The sequence below is a fragment of the Protopterus annectens genome, chromosome 9.part0, assembly GCF_019279795.1.
Source record: "Protopterus annectens isolate FY-2018-M chromosome 9.part0, PAN1.0, whole genome shotgun sequence".
NCBI lineage: Eukaryota > Metazoa > Chordata > Ceratodontiformes > Protopteridae > Protopterus > Protopterus annectens.
In genome coordinates, this window is record NC_056743.1 from 1,167,207,505 (window position 1) to 1,167,223,798 (window position 16,294).

Below are 16,294 nucleotides of genomic sequence, written 5' to 3' on the forward strand. Positions count from 1 at the left end.
GGCAATATCCTTGGGATCAGTATATTTAATGCCATTCTGTTTTAGCTCAGAGCAGATCTGAGCATTGCTATTTAGATTCTTACATAGTTATAGAATGCCTTGTGGTTGGTCTTTGGAATCTTTGGCAATTTTATTTTCGTAACTAGCTTTGGAGGATTTTATGAGGGATCTCAGTTTCTTATTGAGGCTGGTAAGGGAGTTTTTGCATACTGGGATTTTCCTCTTTTCTGCAACAGTTTCTTCCTTTTGTTGTAAAGTTTGTTTATGGCAGGGGACCACCAGATTGGCTTCCTTTTTTTGCAAAGGCAAAAGCCAAGTTAATCAACATAAAGAAGGCAACTCCAAAGATATGAAGAGAAATACTGGCAAAGGCATCCAGACATGGAAAATTTCACAATTAAAAAATATCACAAAGACGGAATGCAGAAATGAAGATTAGTAAAAGCTGAAGTTAAAAAATAGAAGTTGAAGTTATGGAGTACCCGCGAAGTGAAGGATTTGATTTAGAACGTCTAACACAGGTTACATCACAGCATGTTGGAATGAGTCCCCAAAGTAAGGAGAAACAGGAAGATCAGGAGAAATCTGAAGAAGAGATATGGACATGAGAAAGAAAAGGAGATTTAATATGGTATACTATTTATGCAAAGGAGAAAGCAAAACTAATCAATACAAAAGGGCAGCACCAAAGATATTTGAAGAGAAATACAAGCAAAAGAATCATTACATGGAAAATTTTACAATACAAAAATTAGAAGACAAAGAGGAAAAGTAGAAAAGGAGATCAGTAATAGAGGAGTTAAAGAAAATGAAAGAAAAAGAAACTGAGGTTATGGTGTACCTCCAAAGTTAAGGATTCGGTGGAGAAAATCTAATTTAGAAAGCACCACCACAGGATAGAATAATAGAACTACAAATTAAGGGGAAACCAGTGGAACGGGAATCAACTGGTCAGGTGCCATATGAAGATATTTTGGAGCCTTCCACAAGAAACCAGTATAAACATTCAGTTGAAGCTGTACAGCAAGGGAAGGAAGAGGAAACTGTGGAAATTCTGATGCAGTTTATGCTCAGGTGTGATAGGCCAGTGAGTTCTCATATGACAGAGCAATGGATGGCACAGGATGAAACTGAAGAGAATGTGCCACAGGAAGATGCAATAGAACTTTCCATAGAATGCTCGCAGGAAATGAAAACAGAAAGTGTGCTCTGAGTTTAGAAGAAAACGACCCAAGAGAAGAGTTGCTTGACTTAAGGGATAGACTGCAGGTCAATAAAAACCCAAAAAGTCAGAAGTTTGATAAAACAAATGAACATAGTAATTAGGATTGTTCATAGAGATCCATGTGATATAACAGAAGTAAACAGGATATATTACTGTGCAGCTAAATTAATAACTGATAAAGTTATACCACAAGAACACAGGGTAGTGAGGGAGAGAAGGGAAGAAATAAAATACCATCATGGAAGTATAGAACAGAGAAAACTATAAAGCAACTAAGACAAGTGTCAGTGTGATAGAAGAGGGAACAGATCAACGAAAATACTTAGAAAGATAGACCAGATAAAAACAATGCACAGTATTAGAATAGATCAGGATCTGTCATGCACTATCAGAATAAACTAAAAATCGCAGCACAGGTTGAAAAACTTAGAAGATACGCAGATAAATATAAAGGAAAAGTACAAAATAAGCAATTTATTGATGACCCAAAAAAGTTTTAAATAGAATTGGGAAACAAGGTAAAAGGAATTGAAAGACCACCAAAAAAAAGAAGAAACAGATATATTTTGGAGAAGTATCTATAAAGATTCTGTTGAACATAAAGATGATAAATGGATAGTAGTAGTAAAAGAAAGAATAAGAAGTTTAAAGATACAGGATACTAAACGGGATGAAGTAACAGGCACAGAGATTGAAACAAAGTTAAGAAAAGCCTCTAATTGGAAAAACCCAGGCCCAGATAAAATACCTAACTTCTGGTTAAAAGTATTAACATCTTTGCGTAAAGATTTTGCCATGTGTAAGGTTTATATATATGCAATTGCTGAACAGACACCCAGGACCAGCCTTTGGTCAATTGGTACCCTAGGCAAAAGGTCTCCACAGCACCCACCCCAACACCACCCTGTGCCCCCATCCTGGTCTACCTACACTATCCAGATTACTGGAAAAACACCCCTGCTAGAGAGGCACCCTAGGCGGCCGCCTAATTGGCCTATGCCTAAGGCCGGCTATGCTGACACTAACCTGGCTAAGAACAGGAAAAACAATGCTCTGTGAACCTGTAAGCTACCCTATAAAATATAGACAACTAACATGCCTTCTGACGATGTATAAACCATATACCGGAATTGATGCAGACAGACTTTATAGTCATACAGAAGAAAACTCAGTTATGGCAATAGAAAAAAAAGGGCAATAAAAAAATCCATATGGAACAAAGGATCATTTGTTGTTAAATAAAGTCATAGTTGAGAATTGTAAAAAGGGAAAGAATATAACCATGGCATGGACTGACTACAAAAAACATTTGATAGTATCCCACATTCATTGATAAAAGAGTGCTTAAAAATATATAAGATACACCCCTACACTGATGGAACTACATTACAGTGACTATGAAACAGTGGCAGACCACTTTGCAATTAAGACATGAAAAGGACAAATTATTATTCCAGGATAAAATTCAAAGGGGGTATTCCAGTAATTGGTGACTGTCACCACTGCTATTCTGTCTTGCTCCTTAACCCATTAAGTTGTTTACTTAACAGCTTAGGCCATGGTTATAATTTTGGCTCCTAGAAAAACAACAAAGTATAAAGACTTCTACATATTCTTTTGTTGATGATTTGAAACTGTATAGCCTATCAGATGAGTAACTGAAAGCACAACTGCAAGTTGTCAAAACTTTTTCAGATGATAAAAGAATGGTATTTGGTCTTGATAAATGTACACAAAAAGCAACCTTTAAAGCAGGAAAACTGCAGCACCAAAAAACATGAGTTTGGAAAAAGAATGTGATATAAAAAGAACTTGAGTAAGAGGGGTGTATAAATATTTGTGAATTGCTGAAGGATCAACAAATAAAACATGAACAAATGCATATAAAACTTAGTAAAGAGTACTTTAGAAGACTTAAATTAATTCTGAAAACAGCCTTGACATCTAAGAACAAAATCCAAGCTAAAACCAATTTGTTCTTCCTTTCCTAACTTACAGTTTTGGAGTGACTGACTGACCCCAAAATGTGTTGGAGTAGATTGGATAGGAAAACAAGAAGAAAGATGCTTCCATGCTCACCACATGATTTATAAAACTTAGTGCATACCAAGATTACATATTCCCTTTTCTGAAGGAGGGATGGGCCTCCTTGAAATTGATTACATGCACAGATTTGCAATCGTGGGACTCCACAGATATCTATTGACTTCACAAGACCAAAATGTAGTGTAAGTTTTGAAACATGAAGAGAATACATTTCCCTGCTTAGGTTAGCAGAAGCATGTCATCATCAAGTAGGAATGGAAATCAAACCACAAGTAGATAAAAAAACAGGCAGCAAATGAATGTGCCAAAAAACAAAAGAAAGAATATAAGGTGAAGGACCAGATGAGAATGCAAGAAATGTAGAAAATGCATAAATATAGTTGCAAGTATAGAAAACTTCTGGAAGAACCTCATGTTGATCACGAAAAACTTAATGCAGGAATGGTTAAGGAGAGGTGAATTCAAACCAAGAGATGAAAGGTTAATATTTGTGGCACAAGATAGTGGGCTACATCCATTGAACATGTGGAAGAAACAGACAAATCTAGGTTTTATAAAAGGGAGTTCTATATTAGATCAGCCGTAATGCTTAAACAAGTTTAACGCTTGATGGATCGACTTTATTTTAGCTAAAGTTAAAAATATCAAGCAACAGAAACTCAAATTTTTCCTAGGGAAAAGAATCAAATTTGGTTGTCCGGGGTTTCTGGTTGCTTTTGGTAGCTTTCAGTGCTGTGGTGGGAAAGTTATGGGTCGGATTCAGAGTAGGGTAATAGATTGTGTGAGATGGGTAGTAAGTTAGAATTGGGTTAGGTGAGTTAGGTTAGGGGTCTTTCGGGGTTGGGGTATGTGTGTGCTTGATTGTGTGGACGCGTGAGGGTATAGGGGTGGGTTTAGGTGAGTTAGGGTTAGGGGAGCAGGTGAGGTGAGTAAAAGGTCACGATATTAGCCGTGACCTTAAGGGTTGAGTTTGGAGTTAAGGTAAGTGGATAGTTAGTGGTGTGTGCATAGTTTAATGTAGGGTTAGGTGTCAGATTTTAGGTGTGTTGATTTCTGGTTTTGTTTGCAAGTGTGCTTGTATTTGTGTATGTGTTTTGGATCAAAGCAATTTTTTTTCCCTCGGGAGAAAAATCGGGCTGATCTGACAGTTTGAGATTGTAAGCTGGCTGCAACACGCCATGTCGCATCAATCAGCGCTTAAACTTTTTAAGCGTTCGCTGATCTAACTCCTCAGACCCTTATAAAACAGAATTGTAAACAGTTGCACACCCGTTTGCTTGGTTGTAACTGTACTAATGGCAGAAGGACTGGCAATACTGAAAAGGTATAATAATGCAGCAAAAACTGTTGCATTGGGGACTGTGCAAACATTATACGCATTGAGAGTGGCTGAAAACACATTGGAAACACAGAGCCACAAAGCATCACAAAAAATGATGAAGTCTAAGCATCACATGGGATCATCCATTACCAACGGTTCAAAAGGAATAGATGCTAAGCAAACCAGATATATAGTGTGGTCCAAGAAGAAGACAAAAGTAGCACTGATCATTGAAGTGCCACACCCAGTGACTACTGCATGTGTTCCCAGTGAACAGACACAAAGTCATAAAAATATCAAGATTTGCAGGGGCAGAAATGAGAGGAGCAATGTGGAAGAAAGATACAGACATGTTTCCCAAGACTAGTAGAACTAGCGGGTCTTCTAAAAAGCAATCTATAATCTTATTTAGAATAGGCTATAAATACATGTAACTCCATACAGTGCAGGAGGAGTCTCTACTGGGCATTACGGGTGCTGCAAGGAAACAATTTTGGCTGACATCAAAGACTGAAACAATAATTTCCAGAACTTTAATCGTGCTTTGATTTAGAGGTCCATTCCTATATCATTAATTATTAGAAACCCAGAATCTAGGAAAAATTAAAGGAGAATATATACCGATGCCTTATACACACACTTATAGATATCAATACACTCCTTATCTCTCTCTATATATAGGATACACATGTATGTGTGTGTGTAGTAACCCGTGATAACCGGAAAGTCCTGCACACCCTTTACTCACTGTGATCTACTAACAGCAAAGTAGTTGAGTAAATCGCTGAAATAATGCAAGTAACAATTACATAAAATGTTCTGTATAAATACCACACAGATAGATACAATAACTAATAGAAAAAGGATCTGGGGGGTAACAATCAAACTCTGCCACCTTAACAGTTTCTCCACTAAAAAATGCAATGCCCAAACTGTGGAATAATGCATAACACTCTATCTAACCCTAGCTAGTTCTAAGGGAGCAGACACAGTGTCAAAATACTTAACTTACCTTTTGCTATGTTGTAGTGTAGTCGGTGTGTACACAACGAAATAAAATAAATCCTCTCTCCATGATCTCGCTCCTTCCTTCAGCTTTTCTTTACCAGTAATATAAAATACGCCCGAACGGTGTTTTCAAGATAAGCATACCAGCGAAAGACGCTGGTATAAAAACATGAAAAGAAAGTTGGCGCATGCGCAGAACAGCAAAAGTACGCGGACGTAAACACATGGAAAAAAGTGAAATTAAAATTAAATTTAAATTTAAGGGTCGCGGGCCGCATGGAAGAGCTCTGAGGGCCGCATGCGGCCCGCGGGCCGCAGGTTGGACACTCCTGCAATAGAACTTTCCATAGAATGCCCACAGGAAATGGAAACAGAAAGTGTGCTCTGAGTTTAGAAGAAAACGAGCTAAGAGAAGAGTTGCTTGACTTAAGGGATAGACTGCAGGTCAATAAAAACCCAAAAAGTCAGAAGTTTGATAAAACAAATGAAGATAGTAATTAGGATAATTCATAGAGATCCATGTGATATAACAGAAGTAAACAGGATGTATTACTGTGCAGCTAAATTAATATCTGATAAAGTTCTACCACAAGAACACAGGGTAGTGAGGGAGAGAAAGGGAAGAAATCAAATACCATCATGGAAGTATTGAACAGAGAAAACTATAAAGCAACTAAGACAAGTGTCAGTATGATAGAAGAGTGAACAGATCAACGAAAATACTTAGAAAGATAGACCTGATAAAAACAATGCACGGTATTAGAATAGATCAGGATCTGTCATGCACTATCAGAATAAACTAAAAATCGCAGCACAGGTTGAAAAACTTAGAAGATACGCAGATAAATATAAAGGAAAAGTACAAAATAAGCAATTTATTGATGACCCAAAAAAGTTTTAAATAAAATTGGGAAACAAGGTAAAAGGAATTGAAAGACCACCAAAAAAAAGAAGAAACAGATATATTTTGGAGAAGTATCTATAAAGATTCTGTTGAACATAAAGATGATAAATGCATAGTAGTAGTAAAAGAAAGAATAAGAAGTTTAAAGATACAGGATACTAAACTGGATGAAGTAACAGGCACATACATTGAAACAAAGTCAAGAAAAGCCTCTAATTGGAAAAACCCAGGCCCAGATAAAATACCTAACTTCTGGTTAAAAGTATTAACATCTTTGCGTAAAGATTTTGCCATGTGTAAGGTTTATATATATACAATTGCTGAACAGACACCCAGGACCAGCCTTTGGTCAATTGGTACCCTAGGCAAAAGGTCTCCACAGCACCCACCCCAACACCACCCTGTGCTCCCATCCTGGTCTACCTACACTATCCAGATTACTGGAAAAACACCCCTGCTAGAGAGGCACCCTAGGCGGCCGCCTAATTGGCCTATGCCTAAGGCCGGCTATGCTGACACTAACCTGGCTAAGAACAGGAAAAACAATGCTCCTACTTAAGAGTGAACCTGTAAGCTACCCTATAAAATATAGACAACTAACTTGCCTTCTGACAATGTATAAACCATATACCGGAATTGATGCAGACAGACTTTATAGTCATATAGAAGAAAACTCAGTTATGGCAATAGAAAATAAAAGGGCAATAAAAAAATCCATATGGAACAAAGGATCATTTGTTGTTAAATAAAGTCATAGTTGAGAATTGTAAAAAGGGGAAGAATATAACCATGGCATGGACTGACTACAAAAAACATTTGATAGTATCCCACATTCATTGATAAAAGAGTGCTTAAAAATATATAAGATACACCCTACACTGATAGACTACATTACAGTGACCATGAAACAGTGGCAGACCACTTTGCAATTAAGACATGAAAAAGGACAAATTATTATTCCAGGGATAAAAATTCAAAGGGGGTATTCCAGGGTGACTGTCACCACTGCTTTTCTGTCTTGCCCTTAACCCATTAAGTTGTTTACTTAACAGCTTAGGCCATGGTTATAATTTGGCTGCTAGAAAACAACAAAGTATAAAGACTTCTCATATTCTTTTTGTTGATGATTTGAAACTGTATAGCTCATCAGATGAGTAACTGAAAGCACAACTGCAAGTTGTCAAAACTTTTTCAGATGATAAAAGAATGGTATTTGGTCTTGATAAATGTACAAAAGCAACCTTTAAAGCAGGAAAACTGCAGCACCAAAAAAACATGAGTTTGGAAAAAGAATGTGATATAAAAGAACTTGAGTAAGAGGGGGTGTATAAATATTTGTGAATTGCTGAAGGATCAACAATAAAACATGAACAAATGCATATAAAACTTAGTAAAGAGTACTTTAGAAGACTTCAATTAATTCTGAAAACAGCCTTGACATCTAAGAACAAAATCCAAGCTAAAACCAATTTGTTCTTCCTTTCCTAACTTACAGTTTTGGAGTGACTGACTGACCCCAAAATGTGTTGGGTAGATTGGATAGGAAAACAAGAAAGATGCTTCATGCTCACCACATGATTTATAAAACTTAGTGCATACCAAGATTATATATTCCCTTTTCTGAAGGAGGGATGGGCCTCCTTGAAATTGATTACATGCACAGATTTGCAATTGTGGGACTCCACAGATATCTATTGACTTCACAAGACCAAAATGTATAAGTTTTGAAACATGAAGAGAATACATTTCCCTGCTTAGGTTAGCAGAAGCATATCATCATCGAGTAGGAATGGAAATCAAACCACAAGTAGATAAAAAACCAGGCAGCAAATGAATGTGCCAAAAAACAAAAGAAAGAATATAAGGTGAAGGACCAGATGAGAATGCAAGAAATGTAGAAAATGCATAAATATAGTTGCAAGTATAGAAAACTTCTGGAAGAACCTCATGTTGATCACGAACGAATGCAGGAATGGTTAAGGAGAGGTGAATTCAAACCAAGAGATGAAAGGTTAATATTTGTGGCACAAGATAGTGGGCTACATCCATTGAACATGTGGAAGAAACAGACAAATCTAGGTTTTATAAAAGGGTCTATATTAGATCAGCGAATGCTTAAACAAGCGAACGCTGATTGATCGACCTTATTTTAGCGAAAGTTAAAAATATCGAAGCAACAGAAACTCAAATTTTTTCCTAGGGAAAGAATTTGGTTGTCCATTTCTGTTGCTTTGGTATTTTCAGTGCTGTGGTGGAAAGTTATGGGTTGGATTCAGGTAAGTGTGCGATTGTGTGGATGTGAGTGTTAGGGTGGGTTAGGTGAGTTAGGGTTAGGGCTCGGGTTAGGTATGTGTGTGATTGTGTGGACGTGAGGGTTAGGGTGGGTTTAGGTGAGTTAGGGTTAGGGAGCAGGTGAGGTGAGTGTGCGATAGTGACGGACCTTAGGGTTAGGGTTTGGGTTAAGGTAAGTGGATAGTTAGTGGTGTGTGCATAGTTTAATGTAGGGTTAGGTGTCAGATTTTAGGTGTGTTGATTTCTGTTTGTTTGGTGTGCTTGTGTTGTGTGTATGTGTTTTGGATCAGCAATTTTTTTCCCTCGGAAAAAAAATCGCTGATCTGACAGTTTGAGATTGTAAGCTTTCGCTTGCATAAGGTCGATCAATCAGCGTTCGCTTTTTTAAGCATTCGCTGATCTAATATAGACCCTTATAAAACAGAATTGTAAACAGTTGCACACCTCGTTGCTGGTTGTAACATACTAATGGCAGAAGGACTGTATACTGAAAGGTATAATAATGTGGCAAAACTGTTGCATTGGGGACTGTGCAAACATTATCGTATTGAAGCGGCTGAAAAACATTGGAAACATGAGCCACAAAGCATCACAAAAAATGATGAAGTCTACATCACATGGGATCATCCATTACCAACGGTTCAAAAGATAGATGCTAGCAAACCAGATATAGTGGTCCAAGAAAAGAAGACAAAAGTAGCACTGATCATTGAAATTGCCACACCCAGTGACTATATTGTGTTGAGTACAGACAGACACAAAGTCATAAAATATCAAGATTTGCAGGCAGAAATGAGAGCAATGTGGAAGAAAGATACAGACATATTTCCAAGACTAGTAGGAGCAACGGGTCTTCTAAAAAATAATCTATAATCTTATTTAGATAGGCTATAAATGCATGTAACTCCATACGAATTGCAGGAGGAGTCTCTACTGGGCACATTGCGGGTGCTGCAAAGAACAATTTTGGCTGACATCAAAGACTGAAACAATATTAATTTCATGAACTTTAATCGTACTTTGATTTAGGAGTCCATTCCTATCATGGTATTAGAAACCCAGGAGATCTGGAAAAATTAAAAAAGGGAGAATATATACCGACGCACATATACACACACTTATAGATACCCATACACACTCATATCTCTCTATATATAGACACACACCCACACACTGATATATACATACACATGTATGTGTGTGTGTGTGTGTGTGTGTGTGTGTGTGTGTGTGTGTGTGTGTGTGTGTGTGTGTGTGTGTGTATATATATATATATATATATATATATATATATATATATATATATATATATGGGTCTTATTCCTTCTTCCAATGTGCACCAATCTTGGACCACCCCCAAATCTTTTCTATGAGCTCACTCACTTGTGATGCAGGTAACAACATTACATGACCAGTAGGGACTGACTGAAAGTATAAAAAAACAACTTTTCAGGTTCAAAACTATTATGCTCTCTCTACCTTTCTCCATAGAGAAAAAAAAATAAAACTTAAAATATTTTCTCCCTGACTCCCTCCTGCATGAAGAACAGCAAAACACAGTAAAAACACCAGAACTAACAAAATCAGTAAGTTTGTTTGTGTCTTTCGGCTTTAGGGGTCACCACAGCGGAACTCCGGTCCGCTAATGATTGGCAGTAAATTTTTACGTGCTGGCTTGCCGGGCCTAACGTGCAACCTTCAACGAAGGAACGCCCATTCACGCATGTCGCCACACAGAAGACGCTCTAGCTGAGAATCGAATGGGCAAAGTCTAACTGTGAGGCAACAACGCTACTGCAGCACCACCACCGCAGTCACAAAATCAGTAAGTAATTACACATATTTTCAGCATTTTGTATAACCGCAATAGCGCAACAGACGCAACCGCGATGGAACCAGAAACGGCAGCTCAGCAATTCAGTATTGAAACGCTGCATAAGCGCAATAAATGAGTAGATATAGCAGCTGCAGCTATGTTTAAGGCAATTGAACAACACCTGTGTACATATTATGTAAACATCTATTTTGTGCTTCTACCCCATGCAGTCAACATCCCCTGCACCTTGCAGTTCCGTGCCAGAGGAACATTTTGTCTGATACTTTGATAACGTTGATAATTTGATAACTGCGTGTTGCAGTCTTTCTTTACTGAGCTAGTCCCTATCTACGTAGAGCAGCAAAAAGCACAGTATTATTATTAAAAGTATGAAAGTGGCTGCTTTTTGTCTTCTCTCACACAAACAAAAGAACTCTACAGGCAGCAAATGTACATTAAAAATAGAAGATACAGAAAAAGTGTTCCGTTTCTCCTCACAGTAACAAAACGTGTGTCAACTACTGGTTCCATCTGCAAACAGGATTAAGCACTCAGCCAATATTTGTGGTGAACGAACTGAAAGAACACGTAGTGCTTAAAGTGTTTTTTTTTAATGTGTAGATTTGCATTTGCTCGAGCACATGTATGCTATAGCACACACAACATATGCCTACCAGAGTCCCTGACTATATTGTTAATGAACAGTTGCTGTTTTTCAAAACTGGACTACCCAACTTACGAAAATAGATAATATAAATTAGGATATCAGCATGAAAGCAGAAAATGCTGCATGAAGCCAAGTACTTAAGAACGAGTATCTTATTCTACAGGGAAGAAAAACAGGACTGGGCTATAGGTACAAGCCTATTCTTTAAAGAAAGTGTGGGTGGGATCGTTTTCTACATAATGAACACTGCCACAAAGAGGTCGGTGGTTAACTGAATAGGAGACAATAGCTCGGTCTGAGGCAAGAAACAAATTTTACAAATGGAATAGGGCCATTATCATGTCAGGACTGTAAGCCTTCAAAATTAGGTGGAAACACAGCTGCTGCTACCGGAAACAAAATAGGATCTGTAGGGATTGCGCACAGAAGGAAAAAAAAAAAAAAGCCGGCATGTGGGCAAGGACTAACTATGATGTCACAAAATGGGAGGCAGTTAACAAGGTGGGAGGCAACATTTATGTTTCAGTCCGAGGAAATCAATCCTTTTTAGAAATGAGATAGTGCCCCTAAAGGCTTTAACTACAAGGTTTAGTTCCTAGCTTCTCACAGGTAATTAACCTTAACTGACCTCTTCTAATTTCTGTGCGACTTAGAAGAGAGACACCTCTGGTTTCTTTCCTAGTTTAAATATGTAGTAGAAAACAGAATACAACTAAAACACAGTATAATAAAATATAACACACTATATAAAATAGAAGAAAACAATAAAGCAATACAACCCACAAGAAAGAAATACAAAGGAAAAGAAACTAACCTTTACCTCGCAGCAGTCTGTGGCAGGGTCTTAGTGAGCTTTTCTTGTGTGTCTCACAAGAGAGACACCACTGGTTCCGCCCTTAGTTTAAATAAGCAAAAGAAAACAGAATACAATTAAAACACAGCGTATTAAAATACAGCACAACATACAAAACAGAAGAAAGAAGTAATTGAACACAAATTACAAGACAGCAATATAAAGGGAAAAAAACTAACCTTTTCATTAAAGCTCTCTCTGGTAGAGTCAGAGTGAGCCTTTCCAGTAAAGCATTGAAATGTTTTATTTTACTTCCTTGCTCCTCACTCAGTTGAATTAACCTTAATTGACCTTTTCAAATTTCTGTGTGACTTACAAGAAAGACACCTTTGTTTTTTTTTCATAGTTTAAATATACAACAGTAAACAAAATACAATTAAAACACAGTGTAATAAAAATACAAAACAATAAACAAAACAGAAGGCAATGCAGCAATACAAACTACAAGAAAGCAATATAAAGTAAAGGAAATTAACCTTTCTCACACAACAGTGTGTGACAGAGTCTGAGTGAGCTTTTCTTGTATGTGACTTATGAGTGAGACACGTCTGTTTTTTTTCCCTAGTTTAAATAAGCAATACAAATAGAATAGAATTAAAACATAGTGTAATAAAAATACAACACAATACATGAAATAGAAGAATGCAATAGTGAAACGCAAATTATAAGAAATCAATATAAAGGGAAAAATATGCATTCCCTCAAAGTTGTCTGTGCCAGAGTCAGAGTGAGCTTTTTCAGTAAAGCCTGTTACCTATTAAATACAAGGTTTGTCCCAAGTGTCTTACTCAGTTCAGAGGTAATTAACCTTATATGACATGTTCTTATTTATGTGTGATACACAAGAGAGATAGTTATGAATTATTTCCTAGTTTAAATAAGCAATAGAAAACAGAATACAACTAAAACATAGTCTAATAAAAAATACAACATAACATACAAAATAAAAGAAAATCAAGCAATACAACACATAAGAAAGCAATGCAAAGGAAGACAGATGAACCCTTCCCTCACAGCAGTCTATCATAGAGTCTCAGTGAGCTTTTCCAATAAATCCTTGAAATGTTTTATTTTACCCCTCAATACAAAGTTTAGTTCATAACTCATCCATCAGCTTACAGGAAATTAACCTTAACTAACTGGTTGTCATTTTTGTGTGACTTACAAGTGAGACACCTCTGTTTTTCTCCTAGTTTAAATATGCAATAGAAAACAGAATACAATTAAATCACAGTGTTACCAAAATACAACACAATATACACAATAAAAGAAACACAAATTACAAGAAATTAATATAAAGGAAAAACCAAATATTTTTTCCTCAAAACAGCCTGCACCAGAGTTGGAGTAAACTTTTTCATTAAAGACTTGATATGTTTTATTTTGCCCCTTAAATGCTAGATTTATTTCCTAACACCTCCCTCAGTTTACAAGTTTCCATCTTTCAGCTGCTCCCATTACGGGGTCACCACAGCAGATAATTGGACCACAGAACTAATGGCAGTAGAGTTTTACAGTGTTGAGTTGCCAGAACAGCACCCAACCTTCCTCAGAAGGCACACATACACACCTAGGGCCAATTTAGAGTTTCCAATCTACCAGCAGCATGTCTTGGGAATGTGGGCAGAAACCCACATAAACACAGGGAGGACATATAGACTCCACACAGAAGGCACCCCAGCCAAGAATCACACCAGAGAATCATTTGCTGTGAGGTGACAACTCTAACCATTGCACCACTGTGCCAGCCCTCCTCCAGTTTACAAGTAATTAACCTTAACTGACCTGTTCTAATATGTGTGACTCACAGTAGAGACACCTTTAATTTCTTTCCTAATTTAAATAAGCAATAGAAAGCAGAATACAATCAAAACACAGTATAATGAAAATACGACAACATACAAATATTAGAAAGCAAGAAAACAATAGGACTTACAATTTTTATTTATTTATTTATTTGTCTTTGTTTACCAATAAAGTTTGACTAGGTAATACCCATTTTTAGAGGAGGCATGGGGAGAAAAGCTCCATTTGCTTACATTGCATTATACTAAGTTCACCTTAATTGACCTTTTCAAATTTCTGTGTGACTTACAAGAAAGACACCTTTGTTTTTTTTTCATAGTTTAAATATACAACAGTATAATAATAGTTAGATTTATACATTCTAAGATTTTACATAAATGGAAGTTACTAAAGAGAAAGCCCATGTACAACTTAGTGGATTGTATAGGCAGCAGTTATGTATAAAAATGTTTTTCTCATTTTAGTGAGAGGTTGAGAGTATTTTGTTTAAGGAGAGTATCAAGAGAGTATTGTATGGTGAACACAAAGTCTTAACCTTGTGATGAGCATGTGCTGGACCAGGATTGGTTAAGATGTTGTTTAAGCAGAGGTTTTATAAGTATTGAGTTTGTCAGAGAGTTTTATTTGTATGGGGATACAATTCCAGAGTTTAGCAACATGTTGGGAGTACAGTGAGTATCCTGCAACATTATTTGTCTTATTTGCAACTAATAAGAATTTGTTAATAGACTGGAGTCCCCTTGCTGGACAGTAGAGAAGTAATAAATGTAGTGCAGGGCATTTTTTGGGATGGTGAATGAGTCGGTATGCTGTAGTTAGTTGTGACTATGTTAGATAGTTATGTAGTTCAAGCCAGTTTAATTCTTTAACCTTTAACAATGGTTGAGTCCTATGAGTGAGATCTGTGGCAAATGTAGCTTTTTTTTTTCTTTTTGTATTAGGAGGCAAGTTTCTTTCTTTGAGTATTGTTTAAGTTTCTTAGGGTAAGAGTAGAGTATAGGAGTGTTGGCAATAAAAAAGGTGGTGACTAGAGTTTTTCTTGCAGTATCTATAAGGAATTCATTGATCCTTTAAAGGGACCCTAGTTTCAAGTGTAGATTTAATAGTGCACAGTATATGCCAGTCGTATTTCAGATTTTAATCTATTATAATGCCTAGAAGTTTACATGTGAGTTACAGTTTCAATGGCAGTATTATTTGTTCACTTTATGGTAAAAGATTGCTTTTGATTTTCACAAATGTTTGAGGTAAAAAGCATTAATTTAGTTTTTTTGGAGATGAGTAGGCGGTTTGATTCTTTGAGCCAGGTCTCTACAGAGGGGAAAGAATTGTGGGTAATGCCTTGCTGCTTATCTATTGCAGAGGCCCTCTGTATTAATGTTGAGTCATCTGTATACTGAACTAAAGTAACATGGTGAGTGGAAGAGTGGAGGTCATTATTAAATATATTAAATAGAACAGGACCCAGGATAGAGTCCTAAGAAACACCTGTAGTAACCGGTTGAAAGCCATTTAAAGGCTTTTTGCCTTCCAGATAGATAACTAAGAAACCACAACAATGAGTACTGTGAAAGTTGTATTGAGGAGAGTTAAACAAGCAGTTGCTGGTGTGAGACAGTATCAAAAGCCTTTGACAAGTCTAAGAACATGGTGGACATAAGCAGTGCATTGTTTCTATGGTGGTTTATTATACTGGAAAAATGTAGAAGTGCAATAGTGGTGCTGTGCTGGGGCCTAAAACCATGCTGTGTTTCTGACAGCAGGTTATCTGAGGTTAAGTATTGCATCAGCTGCATAGGGATGCATTTTTCTAATATTTTGGAGAGGGGGAGAGAATCACTATCGGTCTGTAGTTATTAAACCCTGTAGATGTGTCAAGCTTGAGCAGTGGTATGATATAGGATTATTTCTACAGTGATGAGATGTATCTTTCCACTATGGACCTATTAATTAGTATGGACACAGGGAAGGCTATGGCTGCTGTGGCCATTTTAGGTAGTCTGATGTTAGTTGGTCTACAGCTATGGAAGTAGTTGTTAGTTTAAGGAGCAACTTCATTATGAGTGAGGTAGATAATGGACTAAAATTAAAAAGCTGCAGATGGTTTTGATTGGACAGTGGTAGAGAGAGGGGGCAGCTGTATTAGCATCTAAGAGAGATGATATTGATTGTATAAAGTAGGAATTAAATTGGGTAGGGAGAGAGTTTGTTATATTGTCTGTGTTTGGAGAGGGAGTGATGATCCTGCCAGGCTGGAGTAGTTAGTGATGGCCAAAATGGTTTTGGGTTGTTTTTATGTTTGTCTTTTATACTGGTATAGTATGTCTGCTTATCCTGTGTGACATGGAGTTTTGCA